The 12,222-nt window shown below is 35.1% G+C and overlaps 1 protein-coding gene across 1 annotated transcript in view; it reads left to right on the plus strand.

Annotated features, from left to right (window-relative positions):
- The first annotated feature begins 5,799 nt into the window (after nt 1-5,799).
- The window catches only part of LOC128998020 (uncharacterized), a 74,588-nt gene continuing 68,165 nt past the window's right edge, over nt 5,800-12,222 (plus strand). The window contains exon 1 of the mRNA XM_054423951.1: nt 5,800-5,878. The gene's annotated coding sequence lies outside the window, so the exon portion shown is untranslated. The remainder of the gene's footprint in view (nt 5,879-12,222) is intronic.

Consider the following 12,222-nt stretch of genomic DNA (forward strand, 5'->3'; position numbering starts at 1 on the left):
TGTATACTTATCTTTATCTAGCACTATTTTGAGATTATGGTCTTAGTTTGTAAATGCACAATGTTAAAATGGGCTAAAAATAAAGTTATAAAAAGTCCTCATAACTTTAGAACGGATCAAGATTTTTTTAAACTAATTGCGGCAGTGTAATCAGCGTAAAATTCTAGTTTGAAACAATGGGTCACAACCCTACATTTACATTTGAAAAAAAATTTTGAATCCAATATGGCGGATCCAAGATGGCGGCCAAAAATGTTTATCCAGTCAAAATGAAGTACTTACTACACTACAATGATCTGACGTGGTCCGAAGTTGATATCTTAAGAAATATAGAAAAAAGTAGGGGGGGAACTCATTTAAAATTCACCCTGTATTTATTTCGCGGTTTTATGTAATGCATTAATCGATTACTAGATATAAATACTCCCACCGCAGCGAACCTGCAGATTAAGCGAATTTCCATTTACCTGATTGGATTTTTTCAATTAAATCTATTTAAATAACATTCATTTTAACAAGTACCTAGGTTTGCTGCTACAGGGAGGCTAATAAAGTGTACTTTTAGGTAAAATATTATAGCTAAGTACAAAATAAATAAATTTGTCAAGTTTGATGATAATATATCCATAAACAAGCAAACTACAACAGTATACAGTACTTATTCTCTATACAAATAACATTGGAATTTTTAGTTACAATTTTTTTGAATTTTCTCCATAACCGTTAGGCATACAACGACGCTTCAATATTCTAAATTATTTATTTTTTAAGCTCTACAAAAAGTTGAGAAAAAAATTGAAAAAATTGAATTTTTTCTTGGTCAAAAATGGGAAAAACAAATTTTTACCCCTTAAAACCCCTCATAAACCCCCGTCCCCATTGTCCGATCATGCTGGTTCGCGAACTCATTCAAGTTTATCCCGCTTTACATCTTCAAGCAAAATGTCATCAAAATCGGACAAAAACTTGTCAAGTAATCGAGTTCACGTACGTATATATAAAAGAAATTTCAACGAATAGTGTTTTTGTCCTCTATGGACATCAAAATGAAAAAGTAAATCGGTCTCGGGTCTATTGTAACGGTGCCACCGTATCGTAATATCTACTTCCCTACAGGGACATTCGCTAAAATCTGATCATCTGCGATATCTTCGACATACTTATGAGTAAAGTGATCTAGTTACCAAAATGACATACAGAAATAAAATATTTACTCACGATCACTTTGAATAAACATAAGCTGGTGTAGATAAAAATACTAACACGGGGCTGCAAGAAAGTTTACAGATCTTAAACCTCTTTTATAAAGGTGTGTCTCGATAGTGATTTGTGATATCCATCCCAGATTATACTTTCGACTTCGTGTCTAGTCTTCGTGGATTCATAGTTGACCTTACTAGGGACACCTATAAAAGTTTGATGGCTCACTTAAAAAACACGCTCTCTTATACTAAGTATTGCCCAAATAACAGTTCCTTGACCGCATTTTGTGTTATGAAATAATCCGACGTCGCTGTCACCACTGAAATCCCTAGAGTAGCTCTTACTAAATTGAGTGAAATACCGAAGGTGTTAAATAGGGTCCTCTAAAATAGTTTAGCCATACAAGTTGTGCGATTGCCCTGCACCGGTTAAAGACTCGGAGATGGATTTAGAATATTTTGGCTGTGCAAAACGCGCACACTCACCTGTCTGTAATAATGAGGACGAAATAGGCCTTCTAAGACGCGCACACTCACCTGTCTGTAATAATGAGGACGAAATAGGCCTTCTAAGACGCGCACACTCACCTGTCTGTAATAATGAGGACGAAATAGGCCTTCTAAGACGCGCACACTCACCTGTCTGTAATAATGAGGACGAAATAGGCCTTCTAAGACGCGCACACTCACCTGTCTGTAATAATGAGGACGAAATAGGCCTTCTAAGACGCGCACACTCACCTGTCTGTAATAATGAGGACGAAAGAGGCCTTCTAAGACGCGCACACTCTCCTGTCTGTAATAATGAGGACGAAAGAGGCCTTCTAAGACGCGCACACTCACCTGTCTGTAATAATGAGGACGAAAGAGGCCTTCTAAGACGCGCACACTCACCTGTCTGTAATAATGAGGACGAAATAGGCCTTCTAAGACGCGCACACTCACCTGTCTGTAATAATGAAGACGAAAGAGGCCTTCTAAGACGCGCACACTCACCTATCTGTAATAATGAGGGTTAAATAGGCCTTCTAAGACGCGCACACTCACCTGTCTGTAATAATGAAGACGAAAGAGGCCTTCTAAGACGCGCTAATAATTGATTTTAAAACATTTAGAGCAGCACATTATTCTATCACTTTCATTTACTATAATTTATATTTTAAAGTCAGCACTAACTGTTTAGGAGTTTAGGAAGTGGTTTGAAATCCGTGACGATTTACCCTAACTACCTTTCTAGGACAATCGTAGCAAAAGAATGAAAAACGAAACATTCAATCCTACTCAGAAATGGAGAATTCGTAAGATGACCATAAAAAACATCATACATTGTTATCATCTCAACAGACGTTGTGCTGTCAGACTGGTAAACTGTAGAAAGCACTTTATTTGACCACGTTGTGTTTATAGACATTGACGACATAACAGTCTCCGAAATGTATCATCATAGCTCTGGCAAGCGAATTGCACCTCGTCAACATCTGTTGAGCTGCGTCCTTGAAGAAAAGAGTTAGGGACATCTTCGAGCCTGCCTAGAAAGTACAAAATTGTGATTCATACAAGGAGTAGGTACAATAGGACAATATGAAGTCACTTTGAGCGTTTTCCCGTAAGAATAACATGGAGATAATTTTTTAGCCATTAAAAAAATCCTGATCGTTGCCTACATATCCCCCTATATAATTGTCCAACCTCATAAATATTTCCAATCCTCACTTGTCCCCTATATATTTTCAAAATCAAGCTAAAAAAGCTAATTTTTTTCATTTATTGACCCGTGCAGGTGTATATGTAAAGTAGGTACAATATAGGAAAGAGAATACACTTTGGATGGATGGGGATTTTAAATGTTTATGGAGTTGGACTAATAGTTGGTTTAATAGTATGGGACATTTATATAGGGGGGGGGCGATGAAACTGCCCCGATATTTTAGGTACGTTTTAAATGATGAAACTGCCCCACTCATTACAGAGCATCAAGAAGGGTCGCCTCGCCATATAGTGCAGGAAAATAGTGTTGGATTCCATAATTTTAATTTATCAGGCTGAAAATTCGTGGAAATGTTGTACGTACAGCTGGGATCATCATACTAAAATTCCCAACATTTATATAGGGGGGGGGCGATGAAACTGCCCCGATATTTTAGGTACGTTTTAAATGATCCCGAACGCCCGGCCAGGTTGCCGCTACGGGTCTGGGGAAAAAGGGAGTTATTGTTGTCCCTGCGTTCTGTCAACGACTGCAGTCTTCTAAAATTGCTAGCTTATTTTAGGCTAGGTTAAGTTAGGTTAGAAGTATTGGTATTGGTACAGAAACAATTTTGACTTGGCAGGAAAAGTAGTCGACGGCAGTTTTAGAAGACTGCAGTCACTGACAGGATACAGGGACAAAAATAATACCCTTTTTCCCCAGTCCTGGCCGGGCGCTCGGGGCAATTTTAGCATTTCTAGTCTTAACGAGGTGACCCTTCCTAATCCTCTTTATTGAGCGGGGCAGTTTCATCTTGTCAAATGTACCCAAAACGTCGGGGTAGTTTCACTACGCCCATACAGAAAAAACGATGTTATTCTTATCGGAAAAAACGCTCAACGTGACTTCATATTGTCCTATTGTACCTACTCCTAATAAGTACTTCCTAGCCAGGTGAACATGTGAGGAGGGCGAAAAGGCATTTTAGAGAAAGTTATACAGTTACATGGATAACACTACAAAAACATCCAGAATCTAAAGAGTTTTCTTGAAATAACGGTCCATCCTGCTGCTGAAGATAATTTCACCAGCACACGAGGACACGAGGCTCTTGAGGAGAAGCTGATTGCAGGTCCCTGGAAATTCTCGACTTAGAACGACAGTTACTAATTGAAGACAACAAAATTTCAATCCTATTCTTTTTCTCAGATTTTTTCTACCAGATAAGATAACATTGTATCAGATTTTCTCACATATATAGAATAAAATAGAAAAAGCATGAGTTTGAAAATGCAACAAGGTACAGAAAAAAAACATCACAACTAACTACGAGGAGGAAGTTAACATAGCCTAAGTGAAATATTAGGAAGAAGAACAAATCACGATGTTTTTCGTATTTTAGTGCTGAGAAGGAGGTGTGTTGGTTGGTACACGGGAAAGTGCTCGATTAGGAGAAAAGGAAGAAAGCTACGAAGAGGAACTAAGAATATTGTTCAGGAAAGCAGCCTGGTGAATAAGTCTCGGACTTAAACCAGCGGTGGATGAGGGACTGCGGACTTAGACAAACGAAACAGGTAAGATAACACAAGATCCTGACGAACAAGCAGCAATGCAATAAGTCTCGGACTTCCAGCGATGGATGAGGGACTGCGGACTTAGACAAACGAAACAGGTAAGATAACACAAGATACGGACGAACAAGCAGCAATGCAATAAGTCTCGGACTTAAACCAGCGATGGATGAGGGACTGCGGACTTAGACAAACGAAACAGGTAAGATAACACAAGATCCTGACGAACAAGCAGCAATGCAATAAGTCTCGGACTTAAACCAGCGATTGATGAGGGACTGCGGACTTAGACAAACGAAACAGGTAAGATAACACAAGATCCTGACGAACAAGCAGCAATGCAATAAGTCTCGGACTTAAACCAGCGATGGATGAGGGACTGCGGACTTAGACAAACGAAACAGGTAAGATAACACAAGATCCTGACGAACAAGCAGCAATGCAATAAGTCTCGGACTTAAACCAGCGATGGATGAGGGACTGCGGACTTAGACAAACGAAACAGGTAAGATAACACAAGATCCTGACGAACAAGCAGCAATGCAATAAGTCTCGGACTTAAACCAGCGATTGATGAGGGACTGCGGACTTAGACAAACGAAACAGGTAAGATAACACAAGATCCTGACGAACAAGCAGCAATGCAATAAGTCTCGGACTTAAACCAGCGATGGATGAGGGACTGCGGACTTAGACAAACGAAACAGGTAAGATAACACAAGATCCTGACGAACAAGCAGCAATGCAATAAGTCTCGGACTTAAACCAGCGATGGATGAGGGACTGCGGACTTAGACAAACGAAACAGGTAAGATAACACAAGATCCTGACGAACAAGCAGCAATGCAATAAGTCTCGGACTTAAACCAGCGATTGATGAGGGACTGCGGACTTAGACAAACGAAACAGGTAAGATAACACAAGATCCTGACGAACAAGCAGCAATGCAATAAGTCTCGGACTTAAACCAGTGGTGGATGAGGGACTACGGACTTAGACAAACGAAACAGGTAAGATAACACAAGATCCTGACGAACAAGCAGCAATGCAATAAGTCTTATGACCTGATCCCTGCCAACCAACATCTAGACTCTAGAGATTATCTCTTGTACCGAAGATTTCTAACTAAAGATGTGCAGGAAATTTCCAGGATACAGGATGTATCCAGGACACAGGGAAATAAAGGCCCGGTTTTCGTCATGGTTTTGCGGAATATTCACACCGTGTGTTATACTTCCGCAGTGAAGGAAGGCAAAAACCGGAACTAAACGTCCACAATGGTGAAGGGTTAGTGGCTGGTCAAGATCAAGCGACATTCAATGTCACTAGAGATAGGTGGGGTCCGGGTAGTGCCACTGTACTTAGTACCTATCTGAGTGTGGACAGTGCGGTACCACCTACTGCCATAAGGATATAAGGTAACTCCAAACAGTAATCAAACTCAAGTTTATTTATCTTTAAGTTTAGTACTGTAAAGCTAATACACTCCAGCGATTTAAGGCGAAAACAATGTTCGTCAACTTCAACCCTAAGTAATTTACATAAAGTGTATTTAAAATAAATTTTGAGTTTTCTGTGCGATGGTTCTCTCATTATAATATTCAATATTGCGTATGTGATTTGTATCGTATGAACTCCATCTATTTTAAAATGCTTACCAGGAAGTTCGTTGATCGTAAAGGGTTGTTCGTGGGGCCTTATTTAAGATTGTTTCAAAAGATAAAAATACAATAAAATCAATTGTTAAATTTAGTTATTCGACCAAATAAATTTTTATTACATAAAATTAATATACTAATGTTGTTAGCTTATCTAAAAGTGTGTTTTCTTGTACCATATCTTCGTGCGTAGCCTGGAGTATCCGGGTTACTTGTCATTCTTGGACTTGGAGGTGTCATTGGGAAAAATAAGAATATATTTACAGTAATATTAATTGCACGGGGAAAAGTTTTACTTTTGAAACCCTTCTAAATTTTCAAATAAATGTATTTGGATGTGCTGAGGATTTAATTGTGCCTCCATAATATCTGAAATATGAATTTATAATAAAGAATTTAGAATTTTTAAAACATGGTTGGTCTGTTGCTCATACAAAATAGTAGATTTCTTTTGTCCGTCGATGAAAATTAGCTTCTTCGATACCTTATAGGTTCCACTCGAGAAATGTTAGTAAAATTGTTCAAACTATTAAAAATCCCCGCCACAGAAAACTTGCAGACTTTGAGAATGTCAATCCGTCTGATCGGGTCTTTACTAAAATATTTCCATAAACAAGACATAGTCTATCTAATGCAAAGTTAAATGGCATTAGATTTAACGAGTACTTAGGTTTGCTACTACGGGAAAGGTAAAAGGTGATTTTTTTTTATCAAATGTCAATAGTATAGGATGAAATAAATAAATTTACTAAATTCCTTTAAAACAACAATGCTTCAAAGCAGAAAACTGATTGTTTTTAAGCTCTACACGAGGTTGGAATTTAAGTTGAGCATTTCCATGATTTAAGGGTAAAAAGTGGAACACTTTTTGAATGGTATACATGAATGACAGTTTGAGCGAATAGTGTTTTTGGCCACTGGGAACATCGAAATGAAAAAGTAAATCGGTCCCGGGTCTAGATATTTCCATGCCACCTACGGTAATAGCTACTTCCCTATAGAGGAATTCACTAAAAGGAAGGACTTGAGTATATTTTACGATTTTCTCGTGAGTTTTCTGGTGTAAATGTATCTTGAAATACATTCCCTGTGCATTTCATTTTCAACAAGCCTCTAAATACCATTAGTTATTGATTGTTTTACTTGGGAGGGTTCTTTAGGGCCCCAAGTCTAAATTTCAACCAGTTATTAAACATAAATCGTCTGTAATTTGGTGGTATTTTGTACAAATAAATGTATCAATAATCATTCAAAACTGACAATGCATATATAGCTTACTTCGATTTTTAAATCAAAGCAGTTTAATTTAACATGTAAATTGTTAGCAAACTTCTCTCATTACAGCAAACCTGCAGAATAAGCGAATTTTAAAATTAGTGTATTGAATTCCTATCGAAAAATAATGGAAAATACTTAATACTATGTCCACTTTATTCTGAGCAAAATGGAAATAACTTATTCGCACATATATAACATTGGAAGCAACTTTTGGCATTTAGTAATTTGTCATTCAAATAAAAAATACACGATACTATTTAATGTAAAATCAAAATAGGATTTTCCAAAAACTCAATAGAAAAAATACATTTTTCACGGGAAAACTCTTCCTCCTTTCCTTCCACTGAACACACCGATTCCTGTGCATCCGCAACCAAATGGCTAAATTCATATTACTAACTCCTTTTTTGGATGTTTATTAACACAATGCAAGATCAAATTTAGTCAGGCTTTTTTACGAGGATTAGTACTCGGGGCATTTATTTACAAATCATCAAAGAGGGATTCATATACTGGTCCATTAATAACATATCCACAAACATTTAATGATAAAATCGAATAAAATCAATATTTCTCAAGTATATTGTATATTAAACAATAGTAAAGGTAATAATAGTATAATTAAAGGTAATTAGTATTTTGTAGTATATAAAAAAATAAAATTAATTGATAACATACAGTTGAAAACAAACCTTTCAATTTTGAACCCGTATAACAATATGCACTTTAAATAATCAGGAACCAAACATAGTTTCTAGTCTCGGGATATTTAAATGCTGAAATTAAAAAAATATATAAAAGTTGAATTAATGCTAATTTAAATTGAGGATATAATCTGTGGTCGTTGACGTTATTTCATTGGATTTTTATTATCACAATCTTTAAACGTTCGTAAATGGTAGTATGTATATAATACAGTTTATGCAAAAGATATCTACGTATTATCCAATGTTATATTTCAAAGGATATGTGAGTAAAATATTATTATATACCCAATAGGAAGCTTACATCTAAAGACGTAAAAAGTATACTTACCAATATGCTATAGCATTACTAATGTATCTTTAATAAATAAATTATTTTAGCTAATCAACTGACAGTTTTTCGAATAGAGTTTCAGTAAACTGTAAGCTATATATTTTTCGAAAACTCATATTGAAACAATAATGCATTTAAAACTACCTAGCCATTTAAAACATTCTGAACATTGAAGCGGATAAATGGTTGGTGGAAACTGGCCTTGACAGATCAATAATTGATTGATTTAATCAATTAATTGATGATTATCTCGTGCCGCCATTTTTTTGCATGTGTCCATGTGAGTGGTGTGAATTGTAAGTGTTAGGGGAGTGGTAAGACGTATGCATCTTAGTATGAGGGATTTCAAGTCTCAATTAAACTTTCTCTCTCAATTTTCAGGACTTAGAATTATAATCAGAATCTTTACTGACATTTATCCGTTTTTAAAATGAATACACATTATCAGAAGAAAAGATCATTAATGATCCTTTAAGACATTTACAAAAGGAGAGTCAATAGTTGTAACTTATGACTAGATTTGGATGGTAAACAGGTAAACTCAGTAATTAAAGATTTTGAGTATAGGTGTGAAATACTATCTTACTAAATAGTTAAAAGATTAAACAGTGAACAACTAAACAATCAAAAGTTGAACACAAACAACTAGATTATGGATGGTGGAACAAAAAATCCTGGAATTGTATAGAATGGATAATTGGATACTAACATTAACAATTACTTTGAGTGCTTAGCTTCAATTGATTTCTTTGCCGTAATATTTCGGCGAGTTTTTCTTTTTTCTATGCATTTAGTATACGAAGCCAACTCCGCGCAGTAGTCAGATTTTGGACGAGGAATGTTTTATGGCCCCCAAGGGTCCAGTCCAGCTTCGTGCGGTCGTCAATTTTATTGTATAGTCCAACTCCGCCCGGTGGCCACATCTAATCTCTACCCTACCCATCAATCCTTAACTTGCACTTGTTGTGCTTTCGGATGAGATATGTAGTTTTTAATAAGAAATCTTCTATATATATACCGTTTGTCCCAAAAGGAATGTTACACTTTTATTTGTTCATATATACTCTATTCATGTGACAGGTTAGGTTTGGTTACGTTAATGATTATGTATTGTAGACTTTGAAACATATAAACTCAAATGAAACATAAGTATTCTCTTTTGTCCTGGTTAACTTTATTTTATTAGTTACCGTGATTTCGTAATGTTCTAAATTATGTACATTTATAACAATTTCAAACTTCAAATACAAAGTCTCAGCCATCAGGGCTGTGAGAGCCAAAATTGACCACCGCGCGGAGTTGGACAGTAGGTTTTGACAGATTTCTGACCACCGGGCGGAGTTGGTAAACCCCTTATCAATGCGTATTTACTAGGAGGATCTAGGTATGAACAGGTAGGCATCGCTCATGCAGAGAACGTTTTCATGAATTTTCATAAACCTAAACCATTCAAACGAGATGGTCAAATGAGAATATCGAATGATGGCCGCTGACGCCTCGTTATATACTGGGTGGCGTTATGCATACGTTGCAACAACCATCTTCGGGGCGATATAGTATATAATATATATATATATATATATATATATATATATATATATATATATATATATATATATATATATATATATATATATATATATATATATATTAACTCGAGCAAAAATTATCCGATTTTCATAAAATTTGGTACAAACGTTTAAACATAATTATATTTATTCGGACGAGTTCGCGAACCAGCATGATCGGACTATGGGAACGGTGGTTTATGGGGGGTTTTATGGGGTAAAAATTGGGTGTTCCCATTTTTGACCCTAAAAACATAAAATTTTGCAATTTCTTTTCAAACCATTTTGTATAGATCAAAAAACAAATAATTTAGTATATTGAAGCGTTGTTATGCGCTTATAGTTACGGATAAAATTTAAAAAATGTAAATTTCAAATTCCCATGTTATTCTTATGGAGAATAAGTAAACTGTTGTAGTTTGCCCGTTTATGAACATATTTTGATCAAATTTTGAAAATTCATTTATTTCGTACCTACTAAACTATTAACATAAAAAAACACTTTTAGCCTCCCTCTTGCAGCAAACCTAAGTAGGCCCTATTTGTTAAACTAATGCTAATTAAATATGGAATAAATGTGATGTGAGATATTATAGTGTAAATCCAATCAGGCATATGGAAATTCGCTTAGTCTTCAGGTTAAATGCGGCGGTCTTCATCTGTCAATTTTGGAACTAAAATCTTTCTTATAACTTTTCGTTGTTCTTTTATTATTTGTTCTGTATCACATTTTGTGTGGAGGGTAAGAGTTTCACTAGCATACAATCATTGACTTTATATCTACGTGTAGATATAAAGTCAATGATACAATGCTGCTGGTTTAATTACTGTGGAGTAATGCCTGATTTTTGTGTTATAGGAATTGCATTTCTCATTGTAGATTTCACTTGCCATATTATATGCTGTTTTCATTTACTGTTGTCTTGTCTTCGTTGTAACTTTCCTTCTCCAGTTGGTTCTAAAATTTGGCCCAGGTATTTAATATAGGTGAATTCGCGGTAATATCAATATTTTTGTTAATTTGGATGTGATGACTTTCATTAGCTTTAATGATTTTTATACAACACTTCATGTAAACAACTATGCAAGAATATTTAGTTCCCAAGCTGCGTGACAATTTCACATATGTTTTCAGAAATATAAATAAAATCGACACTGATGCCCACTGGCTTGAATTCTTCAACAATACAATTTATTGTGGAGGCGCAAAAGTTTGGTTTGGACATTCTTATATTATATTATATTTATTTAAAAAACAAGTTTAAAAGTTCGATTTATTTACTTTATTTTAGACTCAACACTTTCAATCCGTTCTGTATACAGTGTGTAAATTAAGTCTTGTATTTTTAAAACCAAAATAGATAGAAATATTCTGTTTGTAGCATTGATTGTAGGGGGTAGAGGGTGACTTATTTTTTTCAAATAGCAACCCCTATTGAGTAGTGCCATTTTGGCTAGGGGTGAGATATCCACCTCGGGTTTACGTCATTGTGTTTCTTTTGACAAATCCTTCAAACCGAGGGGTCACTCAATAGGGGTTAAAAATCTGTTAAGGGGGTTAAAAAATATTTTCGATGTAAAAAATTACGGAACCTTTGTTAACAATCAACGCCAGAAACAGATTATTTCTATATATTTCAATTTAAAAATACAGATTTGTTTCAAGACTTAATTTACACACTGTATATTCTATGCTATATTTGATGAAAAAATTAATATTTGAAATTTAATTCAGTCCACCTATTCGACAACAGAATTTATTTTGAATTTAAAATGTTACTTACATTTTCCAGTACATAAATCTTTGATAATTATAGTAGGTCAACAATTAAATACTAAGTTTTAAAAGCTACTACTAGTATACGTACAGTAATAATTATGATCAGTTTTTGTAAATAAATCTTTAACAAAATATAATTAACAGTTAGTAACACAGGTGAGGACTATTGTTCATTTTTTACCTATGTTTGACAAAAAACATTATCTGTATTGTGAAAACACCAATTTTTTCGATCAATATGAGATCTTATCGTACTGTTACAAGAACCTCATAAATGCATTTATTAAATATTCCAAGTACTATTATACTGCTAACATCTCCAGTTGCCCACTAAATAGTGTGAGTGCCATAAGCAAGTGAATTTTAATTGTTTATTGCTACACTAATTAGGAATCAATTACATCAAGTCAAATGAATTCAAGGTCACTTATAATTTGTAA

The sequence above is a fragment of the Macrosteles quadrilineatus genome, unplaced genomic scaffold (assembly GCF_028750875.1).
Source record: "Macrosteles quadrilineatus isolate MER2022 unplaced genomic scaffold, UCM_ALF_1.0 Scaffold_7__1_contigs__length_78375512, whole genome shotgun sequence".
Taxonomy (NCBI): Eukaryota; Metazoa; Arthropoda; class Insecta; order Hemiptera; family Cicadellidae; genus Macrosteles; species Macrosteles quadrilineatus.